Source organism: Monodon monoceros, unplaced genomic scaffold, assembly GCF_005190385.1.
Source record: "Monodon monoceros isolate NGI ecotype Baffin Bay Population unplaced genomic scaffold, NGI_Narwhal_1 Super_Scaffold_18, whole genome shotgun sequence".
Classification (NCBI taxonomy): Eukaryota; Metazoa; Chordata; class Mammalia; order Artiodactyla; family Monodontidae; genus Monodon; species Monodon monoceros.
The window spans coordinates 102,490,347-102,514,900 of record NW_021703774.1 but is presented as its reverse complement, the minus strand read 5'-3'; the positions used below and the strand labels follow the sequence as shown (position 1 = coordinate 102,514,900).

Here is a 24,554-nt window from a genome sequence, read left to right as displayed (position 1 = left end):
TTTTATCCCAGTCCTTAGGGTTGCTATCCCTCTGTGACCTGAACCATGTCTTTCTCAGCTGGTATAACTTTAAATTTTAAACACTTTGGTTGTTTTCAGAATATAAAGCAAATTTTACAGATGTTCCCCTATGTTAGTTAGTTCAATGCTATAAGTTCTTCGTTTTGTTTTATTTAGTTTCTCAGCATGGAAGCCCCTTTGCATTATGGAGAGAATGGGTACAGATTTACTTGCACTGTTGCTGGGAAGGAGGAAGATTCTTCGAATTCCACTGTTTGTTCTTCCGGGGACTCTAGTCCACAGATGGAAATCCTGGAAGATCCTATCAGGAAGTGAAATTTGTAAATAATCGTTGTGCTGCTTTGGGGCATTATGGATTAACAAATTGTGCAAGAAGTCTTCTTCAACCTTCTAAAATACACTTGAAAAAGAACACAATTGTAGAGAGTAATCTATTCTGGAAATAATAATAGGAAACCCTTGCGTAGTACTTACACGTGCCTGGCACTGCTTGGAGCACTTTATATGTATTAGGTCATGTGTTCCTCACAACAGCCCATTTGTAGCAGAGAACAACAAGGCCCAGTTGCCCTGTCTGGCTGCACTTCCCCATCTCTGTGAGCAGCCAGGGGACTCAAGGCCACAGAGCTGGAAGCGACAGAGCTGTGATTGGAACCCAGGCAGTCATGGCTTCAGAATCTGTGCTTTTGAGGACTGCGTTATGGCCTCTTGTACTCTTCTCACGACAAGGATTGCAAATAGGCTTTACAAACTTCTTTTGCTTTCCATATCACCTCAGCTTTAAACTCAGGATCAGGGTTTGATTTAAAAAAAAAGAAAATTATACTCCTTCCCTAATACCTCCTCCCCAAACCACATGAACAAACAGAATTGTCAGGAGACAGTTTCCGTCTAGGAACAGAAACTAAAGGGTCTTCCTGGAACACTGTCCTAAGATACCGGACTGATCATTCTAAGTGCTGCAGGTGGGGCCTCCTGGCTGTGACAGCCCTCACTCTTGGCACCAGATTTGATTTTAAGAGGACAGAAACTCTTACCTTTACAACTAGTGGATTTGGTGAGCTTCTGAGAAAGTTTTAAAAATTGCTTTTCACACTTCATAAAAGACAGTGGGAAGGGCCAAGGACTTGGAGCTTAGATGACTTGAGTTTAGTCCTGGCACTCTTCTGATCGCTACTGACTGTGTGGCCTTGGACTTCTCGACTTGGGTTTCATCCCCTGTAATTGGTGGAGGGGGTGGGGTGATAACGGCAATAGGATTGGTTTGGTGAGGCTAAGAAGCTATTACATAGGACGATATTTTACTGACAACAATGGCCGTGTGTTTTAGGCAGCTGGGGACCAGCGTGCGCTCTGTGAGCCTCGGGAGTCTTTCCCGTTGGGTGAGTGGTGAGCTGGATGCTTGGGAATTGGTGGGAAGGTTTGCGTTGATCTGAGCTTCTTTCCTTTCCTGTTCTCTCCTTACCTGTGGTACAGTGTGGATGATAATGTGGGTGTCCACTCAGTTCCTGGCCCAAACTCCTTTTCCTTGGTGCCCCCTCCTGCTTTGGGCTCGCCTCCAGTTTGCCTACAAAGTGCTGTTTGTTGTGAGGGTGAAGCGGGCAATTCTCTGGGCAGTTACTGTAGTTCAAAGCAGAAAGCCAAGCTGGAGGAGGAGGGACAGACAGGGCTTGTTCGTTAGAATTTTGTACATTGATTTTTGAAGGAAAGAAAGGGGTTTAAGAGATGACTTCTCCATAGAAATATTATGAAATGCCCTTCATAACAGAACAAAATTGGGCAAGGAGAAAGGGCTTTAAGAAATCACTGCTTATTACTTTGAAAGTAAATGCTTTTGTTTGTTTGTTTGTTTTTGAGTGGAGGCAAATACTTTTGGAACTCTTCCTATGTCTGCAATGCATTCTGGTAGGATAGGAAACAAAAATTGATAAATGATATTTACAACAGCTGTCATTTTGGTACATTTTAGGTGGTCCACATTGGGCCACTTTTCCTGTTTTATCCTCAAATTAGTCATGAAGGTAGGTATCATTTTTTGTGTGTCCCATTTCAAAGATTATAAAATTGAGGCTCATAGTATTTAAATAACCTACCAAGGGTTACAGTGCTAGTAAGTAACTGGAAGAGCTAAACTTTGAACCTAGGTCTGTCTCTCATTCACAGTATGAAAAATGAGTGTGTTACATGCCCCTGCTTTCAGGGGGAGACCACCACGTACGCAGTTTGGTGTAATTCAGCTCAGCACGCGGTATATGCTGTAATTCCTGCATGAGCTAATTTTTTTGAACATTTGTTGAGAGGAAGGAGAGACTGATTTTGATTGGAAAGATCAGAGAAGGTTTCACAGAGAAAAATAACTTGAGCAGCGCTGAGGGAACATTGGGGCAGCAAGTGCCAAAGACATAAAAGAAGCGTGTGATGTGTTCGGGGAATGGTGCTGTGACAGAGTGAGGGATGTGGGAGGGAAGGAGGGCAGAAAAGTAGTTTGGGACAGATCACAGAGGGTCTCGAGTGTCCTGCTAAGGAATTTAGACTTCATTCCATTGCCTTTGAAGGTTATTCCATTAAACGTTCTTGAGAAGGGGAATCATTTACTCTAGTCTCTGATGTGACTGATTCTGGTGGCAGTGTCTAGAAAGGAGTAGAATGTGTGCAGCAAAGGTTCCCCAACCAGACTGCAGCATAGGGTCACCTGGGAGTCCTTAAACATACAGATTCTGGGAACACCCCATGCCCACCAGCAGCACCCACCCACCCCCTGCCCCGGACATTCTGTTTAAAAGCCTGCAGGTGATTCTGAGTGCAGTCAGATAAGGGAGTAGGGCCTGTAGGCATTCTGAGGCTAATTGTGAGTTTGCCATCGTGTGGATGATTTATATAAACCATAGGAGGCGGCCAGGAATCAAACCTTGGGGAAGATCTGTCTATTTAGGTTTTATCGTTTGCTTATTATTCCGTATAGATATTAAATAATCTCAGAGCATCATCATTTTCACATAAATTTTCCCATTCATATCTACAATAGAATGCACTATGGCTCTAAACTTTATGCCTTTGTGCTAAGTCCCCTACCCTGCCCCACCCGCTTTTTTTGTTTATTTCAAAGGAAATGGAACATGCAGCATTTCCTTCGTGACTGTCCCTTCGTGGACAATCTCTCATCAGCTGTGGAGTCCGCTGCCTGGGGCATGGTGGCTACAGAGCTAATAGTTCAGCTCTTCAGTCTCTTAGGAGTTGAATGATATGATGCTCACTTGTACATTTCCTGGGACCTAGCCGTGAAGTTAGGTCATTTTTCTTTTTTTTTCCAAATGTTGCAGACCCTTCCTGCTTCCGTTTCTTGAGTTCTAAATCAACGACTGACTTTTAAAGTATAAATTTTGCTGGGAGAGCAAACAGTTCTACCAAGGGAGAAGCAATTTCTCAACATTAAAAAAAATTAGAAATTATAATTTATGCTTAAAAAAATGTTAGTCCAAGTTTTTGCTCTCTTCTCTTTTCCTTCTCCGCTGTTCTTTATCCTGCCGTATGTTTACAAACCATTCTCATGACCTTCTGCCTGAGCAGCATATTTGTAGTGGGGCCAGATTATACATACACCACTGACTTTTTCATCTGACCTCTAAATTCAGCCTTTGAGCCCCTTCATTTCTTTGAGTTTCGCTAACAAAGTCTTCTTGTTGAAAGGAATATTATTTCCCGTGGAACTTTACTGATGGTGTGTGGAATAATAGGATCATGCTTTTTGAAGTTCAGACCGAAGGTCCTAAAATCTTAAACATATCCAGTTTGCTATTGCTTACTTTACCTTTAGTTCAGTCTTGGCATTTCAGGTTTAGAGGCGGTTACTACCCAATGGGCATCCTCAGCCCCTCCCTGAAAATTAAAGGGAGAACAGAAATGAAACCAAACTTCCTGTTTTTCCTCACCTCTCTGTTAATTTAACTCAGTTGGCTTGCCCTCATTTGCCCTTTTCACCCCTCCCAGGTTAACGTTATGTGCAAATTTGATTATAACAGTGTGAATAATTTCTAAGTTACTTGAATACAGATTGAATACTGTTCCTTGTGGTTCTTTTCTTCATCACACTGGTAGATGTATCCAGTGTTTTTCTTTCCAGCCTGCTTAACTCCTGTGTGGTTCTTGTAGCCACGTAAGTTTCATAAGGCACACAAGAACCGCATAAGGTTCTTGTAGCCACATAAGCCACATAAGAATCCAGGATTCTGGTCAAGGTAAGGAAGCAGCCCTTCTTCCTGATTTGGCTGTTCGGCAGATATCTTTTCCTTTCTTTTAAATATTCATTTATTCAGCAACATGTAGCAGGCCCTGCATCCCTGACCGTGTACAACCAGTGGTTACATTCTTGCTGTAGAAAGGAAAACCCCTGACCCTTTCACTTCTCTCCTTCTGCCTTAGCATGGGACTATTCCCCGTGAACTTTCATGCTGGAGAAAGCAAGCCCAAGCCAATGGTACCCCATTGGTAGTAAACTGTGTTGGTGAAAAGTAGATTCTGTGGCCAGCCAGGCTGCCCAAGTTCTGGTATTTGCTAGTAGTATTACTTTAGGCAAATTACTTAATAGCTCTTGTCTGTTTCCTGGTCTGTAATATGGAAGTAATGGTAGTTCTTGCTTCATAGAGTTGTCCAGAATAATTGAGTCAATACATGTAAAGTGGTTGGAATTTGTTTAGCTAGGTTTAGTTTAAAAATTGATGAATAATCTTTCAAAAGTTTATAATAACGTGTCTGGGTTTTCCAGGCACTTTGTTTCTCTTTCATGCTATTTGCCTTAGTCACTCCACTGCAGGCAAAGGAAAGGAGATGAAGATCAAACTGTCCAGCTTTGCCACCTTAAATTATTTGTAAATTGCTTTTCTTCTTGAAGACTCCATTATAATAGGTGGTTGAGAATTGATATACTCAGTAGACAATATGACTTATTCCCTATCAACTCTTATATTGCTACTTCCCAGTGTGTAATTGTAGATATTTATATATTTAAAAAATCTTTTTAAGAACATTATTTTCTTAGTAATAAACATTATATTTATTGGACCTGTTAAATCATTTTAAGTTGTTGGGTTTTTAATGTATTATTTTTAAACGGATGCCCAAAGAGAATTTTTAAATTTTTTTTTTAATAAGGAGGCAGAAATACCCACTACAGACAATGAATAGACAAAACACGCCTTCCAAAGAAAAATGTCTTATAGGACAGTGTTTAGTCTACACCATACACATCATGATCAACAGTCAGTAAATAACCCAAGGCTGTTCATGTTAGCAGTCTGTGCCAGGAACAGTTTGAATACTCTTAACTTATGTACAAGTATTTGCATTTAGTCAAGCCTATATGGTTTCCTGCTAATCTTTCATATTTATGTTCACTGAATCACAGTACATCAGCCATCATGGCTCACTTTACATGTATATTTGCATACTAACTGAAGAATGAGAGGGGAAACTTGGAAAAAATGTATTAAGATTTTGTCCATTGGGATTTCCCTGGTGGTGCAGTGGTTAAGAATCTGCCTGCCAATGCAGGGGACACGGGTTCGAGCCCTGGTCCAGGAAGATCCCACACACCGTGGAGCAACTGTAAGTCCACGTGCCACAAGTACTGAGCCTGTGCTCTAGAGCCCGCGAGCCACAACTGAGCCGTGGCGCCACAACTGCTGAAGCCCACGCGCCCTAGAGCCCATGCTCCACAACAAGAGAAGCCACGGCAGTGAGAAGCCTGCGCACCACAAGGAAGAGTAGCCTCTGCTCACTGCAACTAGAGAAAAGCCCGCGTGCAGCAACAAAGACCCAACTCAGACCAAAAAAAAAAAAAAGATTTTGTCCATCACAGTTTGATCGACCTGTGGATCTGTCTTATTTATTATTTTATTAAATACTTTTCAGCTGCAATCTAAGATCATGTTTAACCTAATTTATATTGACATATTGCTAAGAATCAGTTGGCCCGTTGGAAAATACATGTTTATAGTTTACTCTTTCAAACAACTTGGGAAGTTGATGAAATCACGTGATATAGTTGAGAGAGATTCTTCTGAGCAAAAGATGTGTAGCACAGAATAATAAATCCACAGCCAAAATGCACCTACTCATTTCTTCTCAATTCAGAGGAAGAACAGACCCAGGGTGAATTTTAGCTCCATTACCTACTGCTTTGAGAAAAACACCTATGAGCTCCACTTCTAGCACAGTGGTAATGAGACCTCCTTGCAAAGGCAGTTCTGAGAATCCAGTGAGGCAGGGCATGTGTGGGTCCTATGTAAATGTTACTCATTCTGCTCAAGATGTGTGTGCTTTGAAGCACTGAGCTCAGGGACATACCAGCTTACGCCTGTAGCCACCCAGGCCTGTGTTTCTGACGTGTAGCTGGGTCTTCCAAGTAATGCTGCAGGTGTTCTGAGTAGTGCTTTCCTTCTCAACTTACTTGAAACCAGGAGGCTCTTGTGCCTAGGAGGGAGCCTAAACCATCTTGCAGGCAGACTTTTTTAAAAAGGTGATTTGCATCCCCTTGCTACATTTTTGCCATGGGAAATGACACTCTGGCTCCTTGAAAATGGCTAATAACTGTCCGTGGGTAAATGCCAATCAAGCCAGCCAGTTGGCTCTGAAGACATTTTCCTTGAAAGCCACGGCCCAGGTTTTGCAGAGGCCGGGAGATGAGTGTGAGTGCCAGAGACCTCCTTCACAGAAAAGCCTGTTGCATGTGCTACCCTGGAAGTGAAGACAGAGACAGGGATGCCGCTGTGAAGGCTGCTATTACAGAGAGACAGTCTCTTAGGTAACCAGATGGCTTGTTGTCATTTTTCTTTTTTTGTTTGCAGAAAATCCAGCTGTAATAATGGCCAAGATTCCTCACACAGAGAAATCGTGTGGCAGACATTTTTAATCACCAAAGTAAGGTCTTTCTCTTTTAAGATGAAGAAAGATAAAGAGCATCGTTTTGGGATATGAGTTTATCATCTCTTCCTCCACACCCATTAGTCCTCAGGAAAGCTATCTTTTGTCACTTAATTTGGAGCCTCTAAAATGGCTTTCACACTTTGCTGTCTTGGTCCACGGACTGTGGTACTTAGGGAGTGGAGACTTGCAAAATTAACCTCCAGTATTCTTCCAAAATCAGTTTTATTTTTTGTGGAGTCATTTGTGCCTACCTGGGAGCATTTTTTTCTCTTTTTATGAGGTTGTTATTTTAATATTTTTTTCTGCCTAATGGTGGCAAGGAAGAAACACTTTCCATGAAATACAGAAGGGGCAGGAGAATAGCTGAGCTGTGAGAAAGTACGATATGATGCTTTGGTCTTGTGATTGTTAGGATATATACTTGTCAGGAATGGATGCAATCTTAGGATGTTGTATTATCCAAACTATGAACTTTGGGATCCAGACAGCTTAATTTAAGCATGTTTCCTTTGCTTTGTCTCAAGAATTTCATTTTTCTTTAGAGGTTTTCCTTTTAGGCTCTTGGATTTATGAGTAACAGAAATGAAGGCAGGGATACCAAAAGGTATTTTAAAATAGAATTGTATCCAAAACATGGTAATTATTGACTTTTTTTTTTTTTAAATGAGAGAGAATTGAGAGAAGTTTTGAGTTCAGTGCCCTCCTTCCTCCCTCCCTCCCACCAGGTACTTTGTGGGAAAGCAATGGCAGTGCTTTGGGAAGAAGCATTAGGTTTGTGAAAAGAAATGAAGAGTGGACAGGTCCAGGGTAAGCAAGGGACTGAGAGAAGGAAAATGATGGCAGCAGAGGCAGACCTGGACCCTAAAAGCATGCTAAGATCCCTCAGGAGGTTTTTAGTAATAAGCCTGCATGCCACTGTGCGAACCTGAAGGATGGGAGTGCATCTGCCCCTGCCCAGCCCCTACCGGCACACTTGAACTGTCCTAGCCCTTCACCTGCACGCCCTACAGCTCCAGAGTCTGCGCTGCTGAGTGAGGTGGTGGGGAAGGGCGAGTGAGACATAGCTCATCAGGAGACAAGACAAAAGCACTCACTTTCTCCCTCACTCTCCGCTCAAGTATCTGGGGTCTCATTGCCAAGATTCTTAATCACCTCTTAATACATGCTCTGTTTCTTGGCTTGTCAGGAGGCTAATGGCAGCATGCTATTGACAGGTGAGTGTGAACTAAGTGCCAAAGCAGAAGGAAATGGAAAGTGAGAGAATTTCAAGTTTCACTAAGAGTGGAGTCCACGCATGTTTTGTTTTGTGTGGTGTGGTTTTTGTTTGTTTGTTTGCCTTCTTCTTAAAAGGGCCCAGTTGGAAGAGAATTCAGGGAACAAATATTAGTCAGCAGATTAGGTTCTGAACTGGATAGACTTTGTACCTTGGCATATGAGTGGCTATCCTAGAACCTTTTGAACTTTTGCCACCGAGTAATTCTGAAAAGGCGGACAGAGCCAGTGGTAGATAATGGGAAAGAGCACGGTGTCCTCTGCTCAAGTAATCAAGGTACATATTATTCAGGTGGGTAAGGAGCCTAGCTAGTTCAACAGAGTGATAGCATGGAATTGCAGGCTCATTTGGAGATGAAGGAATGGATCACAGATGGTCGATGGGCTTGATTTTTCTCTGAGAATTCACTATTGTTTTGAGAATAAGCAGAGCTTAGAGGAAATGGCCCAGATTTTACACTTAGGAAAGAACTCTTATTCAATTCTCCATTTGACCACTTTCTAGCTAAGACGTCAGGACAGTTACTTAACTTCTCTGACCCTGCTTCCTCAACTGGGAATATGAGAATAGGACTTTTGCAGATCTGTTGGGAAATATTAAGACTAAAGGGAGATTAAAATGAGATGCTAATGCTTAGCAGGGGCTTAATGTCCATCAGTTTCTTTCAGTCAAAATTTAAGTTTTTATGTAGAATAATCATCCTTTATATTCTGTTCTCCATGTTGAGTTTTGAAACAGGAATAACTTTTATTTAAGCTATCACCTTGATGATAAAAGGAGCTGTTTTATCAGAGACAGTGCTGTAGGTGCCTTGCAACCTGATAGATTCGTGTGCAAGGGCACGCAGGGTACCGGTGAATCTGTCCACACCTGGAAGACCAGAACCTGGGCACTGAACGCATAAGCGGACTCCTAGAGCTGGTACACTCTGCCTATGGCAGATTCTTAAACCACCTGTTTACTGTCTTTTAAACACTACCCCGAAGTTCACCCAAGTCAGAGGGTGACAACATGGACAAACGCAGAACTTTGGAACTGCTCTGTGATTCATACACCCAGAGAAATACTTAATTGTTTTCTGGAAGAATGCACTATATGATGATCTTTTGTGTGGAATTGGTTTATGTAAATATTAGGGCACTGTGCCGGTAAGGATCCCAGTAGACAACTAGCCTAGGAGCCCGGAATACTTTTTTTATCTTTTATTTTTTTTGGCAGTTCGTGGCTGCTGCATGAACGCTCTCCCTTTTGAGTCAGCCAGGCGCAAGAGAAGTAATTTCCCATCCAGAAGCTCTTTCGGCAGCTGAGCTGTAGTGGATATACTGGGATGTGGCTAAGTTTAAAATTGTGCGTAAATCCAGCTTCCTCTCCCCTGGAAAGGCTCAGCTTGTCTTTATACCTTCCCCTCCGGCCGATTTTTTTTTTTTTCCGGGGGCGGAGAGGAGAGGAAAGGAGGAACACTGAGGCAGGCGGACAGCTTGTAGTTGACTTAGGTCCGCGCGGGGAGGGGGAAACCCAGGCGGGGGCTGGAAACGGAAGGGCTGCCAGTGCGCCGCAGGCGAGGCCGCCGGCAGGGGGAGGCCGGGCCGCGGGCAGCCACCTCGCGGGCCGCCGGGGTGGCGGGTCGCCCTCCGGGAGAGCGCTGGGTGCCGCGGACCGTGCGAGGCGGGCGGCGGTGGTTATGCAACCCGCAGCCCCCTCGTCCGCCCTCCTCGCCGGCCTGAGTCCCTCCCTCCGCTTGGCCGGCACTCGGATCTCTCGGTCTTTCTCTCCCCTGTGTGTTTCAAACAGGAAGTGCAGGGCTGTCTGTAACGTGCCGCCGGGTCCCAGGATGGAAGAGTGAAGTCGCGCCGGTTCCAGCTCGCGGAGCCCGCCGGAAGCCAGTCCCCGGAGAGGAGAGCGCCCTGAGGGAGCAGGGTGGCCGCCTGGTCCAGGTGCGGGGCTGGGTTGCGAGCCCGCGGGCCGGGCGCTGGGCTGTCACTCAGTCATTCAGCGGATCTGCAGCTCCCGCGCTGCAGCCTCACTCGCCTGTGCCTTTTCTAGGTTGCGCCCCGCTGGCTGCTTTCTGTCCAGGAGGATCTCTCCAAACTCTGTGGCTCTGCTACCCGGGTGCGTTGGACCCCGGCGATAAGGCGCGTGGCAGCACGCGGCGCCCACGGGACCTGCCCCGCTTCCTCACCCACCCTAGGCAGGAGCTTTCCAGGCTGGGCTGCTTGTGCCCGGGAGGCTTCCCAGTCCTCAGCTGCCCTCTCCACCCTCGCCTCTCCTCCTCCTGCCGCCTGAAGCAGCGGCTCTTTGTTCTTCACTTTGTTCTCCAGGCCAGGGGTTATCTACAGAAATGGGTGGCTTGGGTGTTATTAAGAGTAATGTGAGTGGGAGGGGTGGGGACCTGGGGGAGAAGGAGGATGAGTTGAGGGTGATTTGTAAGGTGGAAAGGGGAGCAAGAGGCTTGGTGTCCGGGCTAAGAAATCTCACCAGCTCCTCAGCCGGTGAAACAGAGGAGTCCAGGCTCTTTGCTTTCCATTTTGGAAGAGCCAGGCTGTCAGGAACTGAGGGAGTTGGTGATGCAGACACACACTGGAAAGGTAGTGACCGAGAATGAGGGGAAGCTAGTTCTGAGATGTTTAGTCTGATGTCTGGCTTGTTAATTCCAGTTGTGGATTCTTAGCCAGCCTCTCTTGCTGAGACAGAGGTACTTTTAAAGGTAGAAGCCCGACATCTTTATTCATTAAATGCCATTTTTCATCAGAGTAAAATTGAGAATGACTTTTCTCAAATTCACTGGGTAGGTTACAGTTTCACATTGCTTGTCTTACTCCATCTCAGAAGTGCATAGGTGGAGAACAAAATGCTAGAGGAAAGGTTGGTTTTATGCGCAGAGTTTTTGCTTCTTCATTTCCCTGGCAGCTCCTCTGCGGACTAAATCAGACGGACTTTTCCGTCTTGTTTCCCCACCTTTATTTGTCTACCTGGTTGAACTCCAGTCTTGTGGAGGGACACTAAAGGAGGTGTGTGATGGTTGAGAGGAGGCGAGAGGCAGTTTGATGGGAAGATTGTAGCCTCAATTTAAATGTTTGGATGAAGTTAAAGCCAGTAGTATCTTCTTTCTCTTTCTTTTGGAAGAAGGGATCCATGCAAATGACTAGAGGGGAGGAAAGTGAGATTCTGCAAAGAAGAGCCTCTTTCTGTAGCAGGGAGGGAAAGTGCAAAATCACAGTACTATGTGCCCTTAGCCCCTTCACCTTATTGGGTGGTCAAGCTTTCTCGGGAAGCAGGGTTGGTTGTAGAATTTAAATTTGTGATGTCCTATGCCGACTATACCACTCTAATGCTGATGTTTTTTGTAGTGAAATATTATTTACTACATAATTAATTTTGCTTTGAGAGGAAAATCTTTTGTAGTTACTCAGCCTGGTACATTTGTACTTTCCCCTCCCTCCCTTTCTTTTTCTTATTAGCAGCATGGATGTAATTTAAATTATAAGATCCCATTATTCCAGTAGCCTTCAGAACTTTAATCTCTTTTAAAACGCAGGTGCTTTGAGCATTGTGATATTATCAGTAATTGGCATAATTGTGTTAGCATTAAGTAGCCAAGATACACTATGAGCGCTGAGCAATTAATTTTATCTTTTTCTAGATAGATGTGGACTTCTTAAGTTTGAATTTAATTGTGAGAAGCCTGTGTTTATGCCTCTTCTTGCCAAATACATCATGAGATTAAAAGTGAAAACAAGTCATTAAGAGAAACTCTTGCAAGACCTGTACAACCGTAGTATTTTGCCTCTATTTTTATACCCAGGTATACTCCTGGCTCTCTGATTCATTAATTCACCTGAGGACCTTCCTCAGCATCTGTCATTCTGTTTCAAGATAAAATAGAACAGCCTTTGTGACCTCCCAAACTTGTCCCCTATTTAGGAACAGGATTTATTCCCACCCTAGTGGAATTTGATACTAATTAAATAATAACCCAGGAATCATAATAAATGGCCTTCAGATCCTCATTGCGCATTTTCTATATCTCCTGTATAATTTATTACTCTGTTTAACAGTCTGAAATAGGATTCATTTATTCTATTTGGTGGAGCGAGGAAACTGAGGCTGATAAAATGTGACTTGTCAGTGGTCATACTAGTAATTGGACATGCTGGGACTTGAACAAGAGTCTTCTGCTTTATAGTGCTTGGCTCTCTTGTAATCTGGAAAGTGGCCGCTTAAGGAAGAGATGGCAACGCTGATTCAGATGGTCTTTTGCTTTTCTAAAAGAGAGCTGATAAACACTGACTCGAGATTAACTTCACCTAAATCTCCAGGTCTTTTCCCATTCCTCTCTACCCAGAGCTTAGGGGGTTTTATTGTTGTTGTTGTTTTTTCCATGTTTGAAATTTACACTTCCTCTGTGTTAGTGACTAGATTTAGCTGTGTTTGCATCATTGTGATTTGTTTTCTGCTGCCAACATTCTAATGGCATATTTTAATTTACAGATATTTTATGTCAGGTCTTAGTGAACAGTATCTTTTTGAAAGGTCAGATTAGCATATTTTAACTTCTTAGAGTAAAAAACAACATTTCTGGTTTACCCCTAGGACATAGTTTACATCCCAGAAAAGAAATAATAAATTAAAAAATTAATAAATGATGTGTATAGCTCTCTTCATACTCCATTACCCTACATAATGTATGACCACTGTACATAGCCCCCCAACTTCCCCACCCCAGTTCAGGATAACTCACTGAAAAGCTTATATTATAAAATACATGGGCAAATCCATATATACTTTATATATTAAATATTTTTATAATACTCCCCAGATGGAAATAAGTTTAGTTTTCTTATTTTTGCAACATTTAATGTTGAGGCTCTCTTTAGCTAGGAATTTTATGTTACACCGAGAAGAATATAAATTAAAATTTAGAGTATATTTTCAGTGGGATATGCTGGATAAAATATTTATTTTGTCTTCAACAATTGAAGTATCTGTAGTGATCTATAACTTCCCCTTTGTAGAATTGTGTCAAAGCATCAGGAGAAGGGGGAGAAGGTGGGGGAGAGGGAGGGGGAGGAAAGGGAGATAAACTGAGTGATTTTTTTTTTTTTTTGCGGTACGCGGGCCTCTCACTGTTGTGGCCTCTCCCGTTGCGGAGCACAGGCTCTGGACGCGGAGGCTAGCGGCCATGGCTCACGGGCCCAGCCGCTCCGCGGCATGTGGGATCTTCCCCGACCGGGGCACGAACCCGTGTCCCCTGCATCGGCAGGCGGGCTCTCAACCACTGCGCCACCAGGGAAGCCCCTGAGTGATCTTTTCTTTTATAAGTAAGGAATGGAATGATATATGCATATTTTCTTAATACACAATGCACTGCCACTTCTGTCTGTTTTAAACAGTTGCAATGGCTTGTGAACTAAGAATGAAAGGGTAGCTAGCTTTGATGTTAAATGCCAAGGAAAAGTTTATGGCCAAGAGAGGACTAGGAATGGAGATAAATGTGCATTAGGATTTTCATTTTTTCAAAACCCTCTCTCTTTTCCTTCATGTCTATTATAAAATAAAAACTATCTTCAATTGGAAATTGTGAACTTTAAAGCAGTGGTTCTCAACCCTTACAAAAATCAGGAAACTTTTATTTACTACTAAAGGATTTCAAAGGTTTTGACTTGTTCAGAGTTTTACTTCTCATTTCTGATGATTGGTAATATTTAGTGACAAAGTCACTCTTTAATATTACTTAACTGGATATATATTATAAAGAATCACCACAGCATTTTCCCGTATTTGTAAAATAGTAGTACATGTATGAGTGGGACAGGGGTTCAGTCTACCGACTTCTGCCAGGGTCCTGAAGTCCACAGGTTGGGACTCAGGACTGAAGTAAAACAACTGCTCCAGGCTGCAGATGCAGAAATGGTGATGTACGTTACGTTAGCCGTCAGGTTATAAAGATTCCCAAGTGGAATTTTTCATCTTCGTTGTACATTAAATAGGTAATGTGTAAAGTCCTAACTTTGGATCTGATCTTGTTTCTGGGTTAATTGTTTTCATGGTCAGCTTTGAGGTCCTGTAGTTACTCAGTCACGGATAACTGGAGTTCTTCTAAGAGCATTCTCCCGACATTCTGCCTACGGTGCTTCCTTATTATGTTTGTTGAGTCAGGACTCCGACACCAGTCCCAGGGTCACCACTGTCATAACTGCCACCATCTGCAGCCTTATATTCATTTCGCAGAAGCTAAAAGAGCCCTCCCAATCTTAACTTTTACAGTTTTCAGTAAGTGTATAGAAGGAGAGAGATTATTTACCCTGTTCTGTAGTGGAAAAAGCTGGCATATAGGTTCATATTGAATCTGTCTCTCTGATTTCCATGCCCATTGCTGAAGTTTTGGTGTTCTGTTGAAGGCAGATTAGGCAGGGCACCAAAACCTGTTAGGGTTAGTGCATGATGCTCTTTTTTCTGGTTAAAAAAAAAAAAATCACTTTCTATTTATTGAATGCTTTATTTGGATTATCTGTAATCTTCCCGGTGTTGTGCAGCGTGGGTAATATCCCGCTTGTATAGGTAAAGAAACTGAGGCAAGTGGAGATTGTAGTTTATCCAGGTCACATGGACAAGCTGAGGCCTGGCCTCGGATCCACGTTTGTCAGTCCCCAGGCTAAAACATTTCTGTCATCACATCTGCTTCTTTCTCTGTCCTTAACCTCACCTGTGAAGAGAAACGAGAACATTTTGTTTAGTCTTACCTACGTTTTCAGCAGAGGTTCAGTTAAAATCATACAGAACATGCCGACTTTAGGAATAGTGACATGAAAGGGTCAACATTTTTATAAGTATTTTTGGCTTCCATGCAGTATGTATGCTCTTTTCCCCCCCAAGGAACGTATACTTATAGTCATGAGTGTATTGAATCTGTTGGTAAGAGTTTCTTGAGGCAGTATCGTCCACAAGCAATATTGCTGGATCTTAGGACACAGCATACTGATTTTATGAGGAACTGCTCAGATTGTTGTCAGTTTTATATCTCCACCAATTCTACACGATGATTTCTTTTCTTATTAACAAATTTCCTGATTTTTGCTATCCATTAGATGTTCATTGTGGCTCATGGTTGAATTTTGCCTTGTTTTGATTTATAAGTGAGGTTGAGCGTCTCTTCACGTACTTAATTGCCCGTTTCTGTGAATTGGGTCTCTTCCCCTTTTCTTGTAAAAAGTTCCTTGAAAGAATTCTTGTGGAGTTCCTTGTATATTCTAGAAGTTAATGCCTCGTTAGCTTTGGATATAGTGGATACTTTCTCCCAGTATGTCACTTGTCTGATAAGTTTGTGTGTGGTGCCTTTCAGTAACAACAACAACAAAATCTTTAATTTTAATGTAGTTGAACCCACCAGTTTTTAACATTATTGTGGTCTGTGCATTTTGAGTCATTTAAGAAACGCTTCCCTGTTCTAGGCTCATATTATAGTCTCTCTTCACTTTCTTAGCTTTATAGATTTACTCTTGGGTTTTTAAACGATTCGAAGTTTAAGATACGAGGTGTAAATTCATTTTTATTTTTTAAAAACTGTTCATCTTGTGAGCCAGTTTCTTCAACACTATTTACCAAATAATCCACTCTTTCTCCACAGATTTTTGGTGCCACCTCTAGCATATAAGTGTACATTTATACAGATCTCCTTCTGAGATCTCTGTTTTGTTCAGATGGCTTATTTGTGTGTTCCTGGGTCGTTGATTCACTTTTTTAAATTACTAGGGCTTTGAAATATGCCTTATCTTACCCGTACACTTACATGACTTGATCTTATTATCATGATTGATATAAATTTAAAAGTTCAAAACTATTTGAGATTATTTTGGGTGGCTGTCTTGCCCTTATTTGTATGTGCTAGCCCTTTACATCTGCAAATGTATTTTCGAGAAATGTGTTTACTCCTTCAGGAATATTATTTATTTAGTAGCATAATTTAACGTAACCCTAACATTCCTGACATTACACTTTCTTCTCGATTTTATTATTATTTCTTTTTTTTAGCAATCACGGCTCCCTTTCATGCTTGGTCATCTATGTAGGGCAGTGGGTGTTTCACTTCAAAGTCCTCTCTTCTTCAGTGATCTGCGCGTGCTCATAGAGCTGGGATATGCATTCCTGATATGGCTTTTGAATGAATGTTTTATGAGATGTGATGCCGTAACATATGGCCGAATACTCTTGAAAGCCTGTTAATTATAGATGTTTGTTTATTATTGGGAAAACACTGCCAGTTTCAGCTCGGGTTTTCTCCAAGTTTTACTTTGCTTTACTCTGTTCCCAGCTCGGGGGTATCGTTCTCTCTCCAGTCTCCATTGTATGTCACACCAAATGCTAGGTTGCTTTATTTGATAAGCAGGCATTTACATGTCTTTTTTGTCTGCCGTTCTTAAGGTGCTTTATGGATATAGTAGAGGGACGCAGCCCACCTACTGAAAGATACTAAGCTTGCATAAAGTCTGATAAAATGATAATGTAGAATGTTCTAGAGTCCAAAACCTGCTTATAAGACCAATGTCCTTGGGCTGTTGGAATTGTTCTCCTATTGTGCTTTAAATAGGAGCTATTCACCTGCATTTAATGACAACAGCCCCAGCCTCTGACCTGACCGACCTCACATCCTCAGGAGAGGACTTCATCAGTGTGGACATTTTCCATTTCTCATTCAGGTTCCTCTGTGATCATCTCACCAGCTGTCAGGTCCACCTGTCTTACCAGCTCCTCTCTTCTTCAATTATTCTAATGTAATTGACAGCTATACTACTTCATTCCAAACTATTAAATCTTAGTTCCCTTATCTCTCCTCCTCCTATCTGCTGTACACCAGTCATTGTGCTAAATTCTGAAGATACAATGTGAGTATGACACAGTGCCTGACCTTAGAAGATAGACGCACAAATCATTAACTGGAACTTAGAATGTGGAACACTTTAAAGCAATACCTTTTAATAAATAATAATAGAGAGTGGGGCACAAAGGAGGGAGTGCTTTGTTCTTTCTTGTTTGTGAGGAAAGAATTCATGCCGGAGGTGATTTTAGTGCTAAATATTGGAGGGATAGGATTATTTATCAGGCTGAACAGGAAAAAAAAAAAAAAAAAAGGAAGAAGAAACAGCCCAGGTTCAGAGCCCGGTAAGGAGCACCAAGTATGTGGGACTGGAGCAGAGGGGTCGTGGTGCAGAAGCGAGGAGAGCAGGAGGTGCATCTTGGTTCAGATTCTTGGTCCAGCCTTGTCTAGGGTTGTACATTGCTATTTCTGGAAGTGTCGACTTTTTCCTGGCAGCATTGCGGAATCATCAAAGGTGAAATAAATGCTTAAGTCACTGTCTTAAGGTATGTGAAAAGAAAGCAGGGAGAAGCCCAGTGGCTGTTGAAATAATCGAGGTAGACATAATGAGGACCAGACCTAAGGTGATGATGGCGGGAAAGGAGAGGAGAGGATGGATTTGAGAATCACTTAGGAGAAAGAATTGTTTGCTGATTTGGTGGAAAGTGGGAGGGGAGTAAGAGGGAAGAAGAAGAAAGGTGACTCTTGATGTTTCTCGTTGGGAAGATTCACTGTCTGAGGGTGTCATTCATCGGGATGGAAGACAGCAGAGGAGCAAGTTTGGAGAGACAATAGTGAGTTCAGTTTGAAGTAAAGTTGGGGTGCCTGTGGGCACTCAGCTGATCTTGAGAGACCCAGACCCCAGGAGAGAAGCCAGGGTTGGAGACGTGTATTGTGGAGGGACTGGAACTGGTGGTTCCAGCCGTGAAGATAGTTGAAATTCCCAGGGATGGCCCAAGGACCGACGACAACAGACAGAAGAAGGGGAGAGAGAAAGAGGACCAGGGAAATCCACAAATACAGATGATAATATTAAGCACCAGGGTTTTGGGTGTTGTTTCCGTATATTATGTCAGAGAATTTTTACAATACCCCCTGAAATAATTATTGTTACTGTCCTTTACAGATAAACTATCTAAAGCTCAGGTAAGCAACTTGCCAAATCGCCCAGGTGTTACATAGGGAAAACTGTCAGGTGTGTCCAAGGCCACAGGAAGTTCAGGTAAAGATTAAAAATGGGAGATGAATTTGGTGATTAGGTATTTAGTTGGTAGAGAGTTCTGAAGTCTAAATCTAGGTTGTCATGGATGAATAGAATAGGAGTTGAGAAGCAGGGGCACTGAGCGGAGTGAGTGTGTGTGTGTGTGTGTGTGTACACATTTGTCCATGGAGGAATATTTTTTGTGTATCATGGTAACTAGAGCTTATATTTTAGTTGAAAGTAGTGGAGAGGAAGTGACTGAAGGTAGAAGAGAGAATAACTAAGGGAGTAAGGTTCCAGAAAAGATAGGGTGGCCAGAGTCTGGAGTGCAGGCTTGTCTCGGGAGGGAATAGGGACGTTCATTCCTTTGAGACAGGAGAGGAGGAGGGAAAGACACTTGCGACTGTGGATAAGTACGCAAGTGGAGGCTGCAAGGAAGTTGAGAAGGTTCCTTCCTGATGGCTTGGGTTTTCTCCGTGAGGTAGGAGCAAATGAATTCTGCTGAGAGCGAGGGGACCTTGAGAAGACAGTCGAAAGTGAGTTCACAGTTAACTTGGGTAAAGGAGCTCACTGATTTAGGACAAGTAATAGTCCTGTATCATTGAGGGCCCAGCTGGGTTTTATCAGTGAGGATTAGATGCTGGTGGTGGTGTTTCTTTTGTTTGTTTGTTTTTCTGGTTGATAGAGGAAGATGAATACCATGAATGACCTTTTTTTTTTTTTTTACATCTTTATTGGAGTATAATTACTTTACGATGGTGTGTTAGTTTCCGCTTTATAACAAAGTGAATCAGTTATACATATGTTCCCATATCTCTTCCCTCTTGCGACTCCCACCCCCCCATCCCACCCCTCTAGGTGGTCACAAAGCACCGAGCTGATCTCCCTGTGCTATGTGGCTGCTTCCCACTAGCTATCTATTTTTGTTTGGTAGTGTATATATGTCCATGCCACTCTCTCCCTTTGTCACAGCTTACCCTTCCCCCTCCCCATATCCTCAAGTCCATTTTCTGGTAGGTCTGTGTCTTTATTCCCATCTTACCCCTAGGTTCTTCAGGACATTTTTTTTTCCCTTAAATTCCATATATATGTGTTAGCATACGGTATTTGTCTTTCTCGTTCTGACTTACTTCACTCTCTATGACAGACTCTAGGTCCATACACCTCATTACAAATAGCTCAGTTTCATTTCTTTTTATGGCTGAGTAATATTCCATTGTATATATGTGCCACATCTTCTTTATCCATTCATCCGATGATGGACACTTAGGTTGTTTCCATCTCCAGGCTATTGTAAATAGAGCTGCAGTGAACATTTCAGTACATGACTCTTTTTGAATGATGGTTTTCTCAGGGTATATGCCCAGTAGTGGGATTGCTGGGTCATATGGTAGTTTAATTTGTAGTTTTTTAAGGAACCTCCATACTGTTCTCCATAGTGGCTGTACCAATTCACATTCCCACCAGCAGTGCAAGAGTGTTCCCTTTTCTCCACACCCTCTCCACCATTTATTGTTTCTAGATCTTTTGATGATGGACATTCTGACTGGTGTGAGATGATATCTCATTGTAGTTTTGATTTGCATTTCTCTAATGATTAATGATGTTGAGCATTCTTTCATGTGTTTGTTGGCAGACTGTATATCTTCTTTGGAGAAATGTCTATTAAGGTCTTCTGCCCATTTTTGGATTGGGTGGTTTGGTTTTCTGTTATCGAGCTGCATGAGCTGCCTATAAATTTTGGAAATTAATCCTTTGTCAGTTGCTTCATTTGCAGATTTTTCTCCCATTCTGAGGGTTGTCTTTTGATCTTGTTTATGGTTTCCTTTGCTGTGCAAAAGCTTTGAAGTTTCATTAGGTCCCATTTGTTTATTTTTGTTTTTATTTCCATTTTTCTAGGAGGTGGGTCAAAGAAGATCTTGCTGTGATTTACATCATAGAGTGTTCTGCCTATGTTTTCCTCTAAGAGTTTGATAGTTTCTGGCCTTACATTTAGGTCTTTAATCCATTTGAAGTTTATTTTTGTGTATGGTGTTAGGGAGTGATCTAATTTCATACTTTTACATGTACCTGTCCAGTTTTCCCAGCACCACTTATTGAAGAGGCTGTTCTTTCTCCACTGTACATTCCTGCCGCCTTTATCAAAGATAAGGTGACCATATGTGTGTGTTTATCTCTGGGCTTTCTATCCTGTTCCATTGATCTATCTTTCTGTTTTTGTGCCAGTACCATACTGTCTTGATTACTGTAGCTTTGTAGTATAGTCTGAAGTCAGGGAGCCTGATTCCTCCAGCTCCGTTTTTCGTTCTCAAGATTGCTTTGGCTATTCGGGGTCTTTTGTGTTTCCATACAAATTGTGAAATTTTTTGTTCTAGTTCTGTGAAAAATGCCAGTGGTAGTTTGATAGGGATTGCATTGAATCTGTAGATTGCTGTGGGTAGTAGAGTCATTTTCACAATGTTGATTCTTCCGATCCAAGAACATGGTATATCTCTCCATCTATTTGTATCATCTTTAATTTCTTTCATCAGTGTCTTACAATTTTCTGCATACAGGTCTTTTGTCTCCTTAGGTAGGTTTATTCCTAGATATTTTATTCTTTTTGTTGCAATGGTAAATGGGAGTGTTTTCTCGATTTCACTTTCAGATTTTTCATCATTAGTGTATAGGAATGCCAGAGATGTCTGTGCATTAATTTTGTGTCCTGCTACTTTACCAAATTCATTGATTAGCTCTAGTAGTTTTCTGGTAGCATCTTTAGGATTCTCTATGTATAGTATCATGTCATCTGCAAACAGTGACAGCTTTACTTCTTGTTTTCCAATTTGGATTCCTTTTATTTCCTTTTCTTCTCTGATTGCTGTGGCTAAAACTTCCAAAACTATGTTGAATAAGAGTGGTGAGAGTGGGCAACCTTGTCTTGTTCCTGATCTTAGTGGAAATGCTTTCAGTTTTTCACCATTGAGGATGATGTTGGCTGTGGGTTTGTCACATATGGCATTTATTATGTTGAGGAAAGTTCTCTCTATGCCTACTTTCTGCAGGGTTTTTATCATAAATGGGTGTTGAATTTTGTCAAAAGCTTTCTCTGCATCTATTGAGGTAACCATATGGTTTTTCTCCTTCAGTTTGTTAATATGCTGTATCACATTGATTGATTTGCGTATATTGAAGAATCCTTGCATTCCTGGAATAAACCCCACTTGATCATGGTGTATGATCCTCTTAATGTGCTGTTGGATTCTGTTTGCTGGTATTTTGTTGAGGATTTTTGTATCTATGTTCATCAGTGATATTGGGCTGTAGTTTTCTTTCTTTGTGACATCCTTGTCTGGTTTTGATATCAGGGTGATGGTGGCCTTGTAGAATGATTTTGGGAGTGTTCCTCCCTCTACTGTATTTTGGAAGAGTTTGGGAAGGATAGGTGTTTGCTCTTCTCTAAATGTTTGATAGAATTCTCCTGTGAAGCCATGTGGTCCTGGGCTTTTGTTTGTTGGAAGATTTTTAATCACAGTTTCAATTTCAGTGCTTGTGATTGGTCTGTTCATATTTTCTCTTTCTTCCTGGTTCAGTCTTGGCAGGTTGTGCATTTCTAAGAATTTGTCCATTTCTTCCAGGTTGTCCATTTTATTGGCATAGAGTTGCTTGTAGTAATCTCTCATGATCTTTTGTATTTCTGCAGTGTCAGTTGTTACTTCTCCTTTTTCATTTCTATTCTATTGATTTGAGTCTTCTCCCTTTTTTTCTTGATGAGTCTGGCTAATGGTTTATCAATTTTGTTTATCTTCTCAAAGAACCAGTTTTTAGTTTTATTGATCATTGCTATCGTTTCCTTCATTTCTTTTTCATTTATTTCTTCTGATTTTTATGATTTATTTCCTTCTGCTAACTGTGGGGTTTTTTTGTTCTTCTTTCTCTAATTGCTTTAGGTGCAAGGTTAGGTTGTTTATTCGAGATGTTTCCTGTTTCTTAAGGTAGGATTGTATTGCTATAAACTTCCCTCTTAGAACTGCTTTTGCTGCATCCCATAGGCTTTGGGTCATCGTGTCTCCATTGTCATTTGTTTCTAGGTATTTTTTAATTTCCTCTTTGATTTCTTCAGTGATCACTTCGTTATTAAGTAGTGTATTGTTTAGCCTCCATGTGTTTGTATTTTACAGATCTTTTCCTGTAATTGATATCTAGTCTCATAGTGTTGTGGTCGGAAAAGATACTTGATACAATTTCAATTTTCTTAAATTTACCAAGGCTTGATTTGTGACCCAAGATATGATCTATCCTGGAGAATGTTCCATGAGCACTTGAGAAAAATGTGTATTCTGTTGTTTTTGGATGGAATGTCCTATAAACATCAAGTCCATCATGTTTAATGTATCATTTAAAGCTTCTGTTTCCTTATTTATCTTCATTTTGGATGATCTGTCCATTGGTGAAAGTTGGGTGTTAAAGTCCCCTACTATGAATGTGTTACTGTTGATTTTCCCTTTTATGGCTGTTAGTGTTTGCCTTATGTATTGAGGTTCTTCTATGTTGGGTGCATAAATATTTACAATTGTTATATTTTCTTCTTGGATTGATCCGTTGATCATTATGTAGTGTCCTTCTTTGTCTCTTCTAATAGTCTTTATTTTAAAGTCTATTTTGTCTGATATGAGAATTGCTACTCCAGCTTTCTTTTGGTTTCCATTTGCATGGAGTATCTTTTTCCATCCCCTTACTTTCAGTTTTTATGTGTCTCTAGGTTGAAGTGGGTCTCTTGTAGACAGCATATATATGGGTCTTGTTTTTTTATCCATTCAGCCAGTCTGTGTCTTTTGGTGGGAGCATTTAATCCATTTACATTTAAGGTAATTATCTATATGTATATTCCTATTCCCATTTTCTTAATTGTTTTGGGTTTGTTATTGTAGATCTTTTCCTTCTCTTGTGTTTCTTGCCTAGAGAAGTTCCTTTAGCATTTGTTGTAAAGCTGGTTTGGTGGTGCTGTACTCTCTCAGCTTTTGCTTGTCTGTAATGGTTTTAATTTCTCCATCAAATCTGAATGAGATCCTTGCTGGGTAGAGTAATTTTGGTTGCAAGTTTTTCTCCTTCATCACTTTAATATGTCCTGCCACTCCCTTCTGGCTTGCAGAGTTTCTGCTGAAAGATCAGCTGGTAACCTTATGGGGATTCCCTTGTGTGTTATTTGCTGTTTTTCCCTTGATGCTTTTAATATGTTTTCTTTGTATTTAATTTTTGACAGTTTGATTAATATGTGTCTTGGTGTATTTCTCCTTCGATTTATCCTGTATGGGACTCTCTGTGCTTCCTGGACTTGATTAACTATTTCCTTTCCCATATTAGGGAAGTTTTCAACTATAATCTCTTCAAATATTTTCTCAGTCCCTTTCTTTTTCTCTTCTTCTTCTGGAACTCCTATAATTCGAATGTTGGTGTGTTTAATGTTGTCCCAGAGGTCTCTGAGACTGTCCTCAATTCTTTTCATTCTTTTTTCTTTATTCTGCTCGGCAGTAGTTATTTCCACTATTTTATCTTCCAGGTCAGTTATCCGTTCTTCTGCCTCAGTTATTCTGCTATTGATCCCTTCTAGAGTATTTTTAATTTCCTTTATTGTGTTGTTCATCATTGCTTGTTTCATCTTTAGTTCTTCTAGGTCCTTGTTAAATGTTTCTTGCATTTTGTCTATTCTATTTCCAAGATTTTGGATCATCTTTACTCTCAGTGTTCTGAATTCTTTTTCAGGTAGACTGCCTATTTCCTCTTCATTTGTTAGGTCTGGTGGGTTTTTATCTTACTCCTTCATCTGCTGTGTGTTTTTCTGTCTTCTCATTTTGCTTATCTTACTGTGTTTGGGGTCTCCTTTTTGCAGGCTGCAGGTTCGTAGTTCCCGTTGTTTTTGGTGTCTGTCCCCAGTGGCTAAAGTTGTTTCAGTGGGTTGTGTGGGCTTCCTGGTGGAGGGGACTAGTGCCTGTGTTCTGGTGGTGAGGCTGGATCTTGTCTTTCTGGTGGGCAGGTCCACGTCTGGTGGTGTGTTTTGGGGTGTCTGTGGACTTATGACTTTAGGCAGCCTCTCTGCTAATGGGTGGGGTTGTGTTCCTGTCTTGCTAGTTGTTCGGAATAGGGTGTCCAACACTGTAGCTTCCTGGTCGTTGAATGAAGCTGGGTGCTGGTGTTGAGAGGGAGATCTCTGGGAGATTTTCGTTGTTTGGTGTTTTGTGGAGCTGGGAGGTCTCTTGTGGACCAGTGTCCTGAAGTTGGCTCTCCCGCCTCAGAGGCACAGCACTGAC

The 24,554-nt window shown here is 41.6% G+C and overlaps 1 protein-coding gene across 5 annotated transcripts in view; it reads left to right on the top strand.

The window, feature by feature from the left end:
• LRRC8D (leucine rich repeat containing 8 VRAC subunit D) overlaps positions 1–24,554 on the top strand; it is a 115,749-nt gene that overhangs the window by 10,967 nt on the left and 80,228 nt on the right. For 2 of the 5 annotated variants that reach the window (XM_029227339.1, XM_029227338.1), the window contains exon 2: positions 10,007–10,149. The exons of 2 other annotated variants lie outside the window; for them this stretch is intronic. The gene's annotated coding sequence lies outside the window, so the exon portion shown is untranslated. Of the gene's footprint in view, positions 1–9,686; positions 9,709–10,006; positions 10,150–24,554 lie in introns of those variants that run through there. One more of the 5 variants, XM_029227342.1, reaches the window with a different exon arrangement.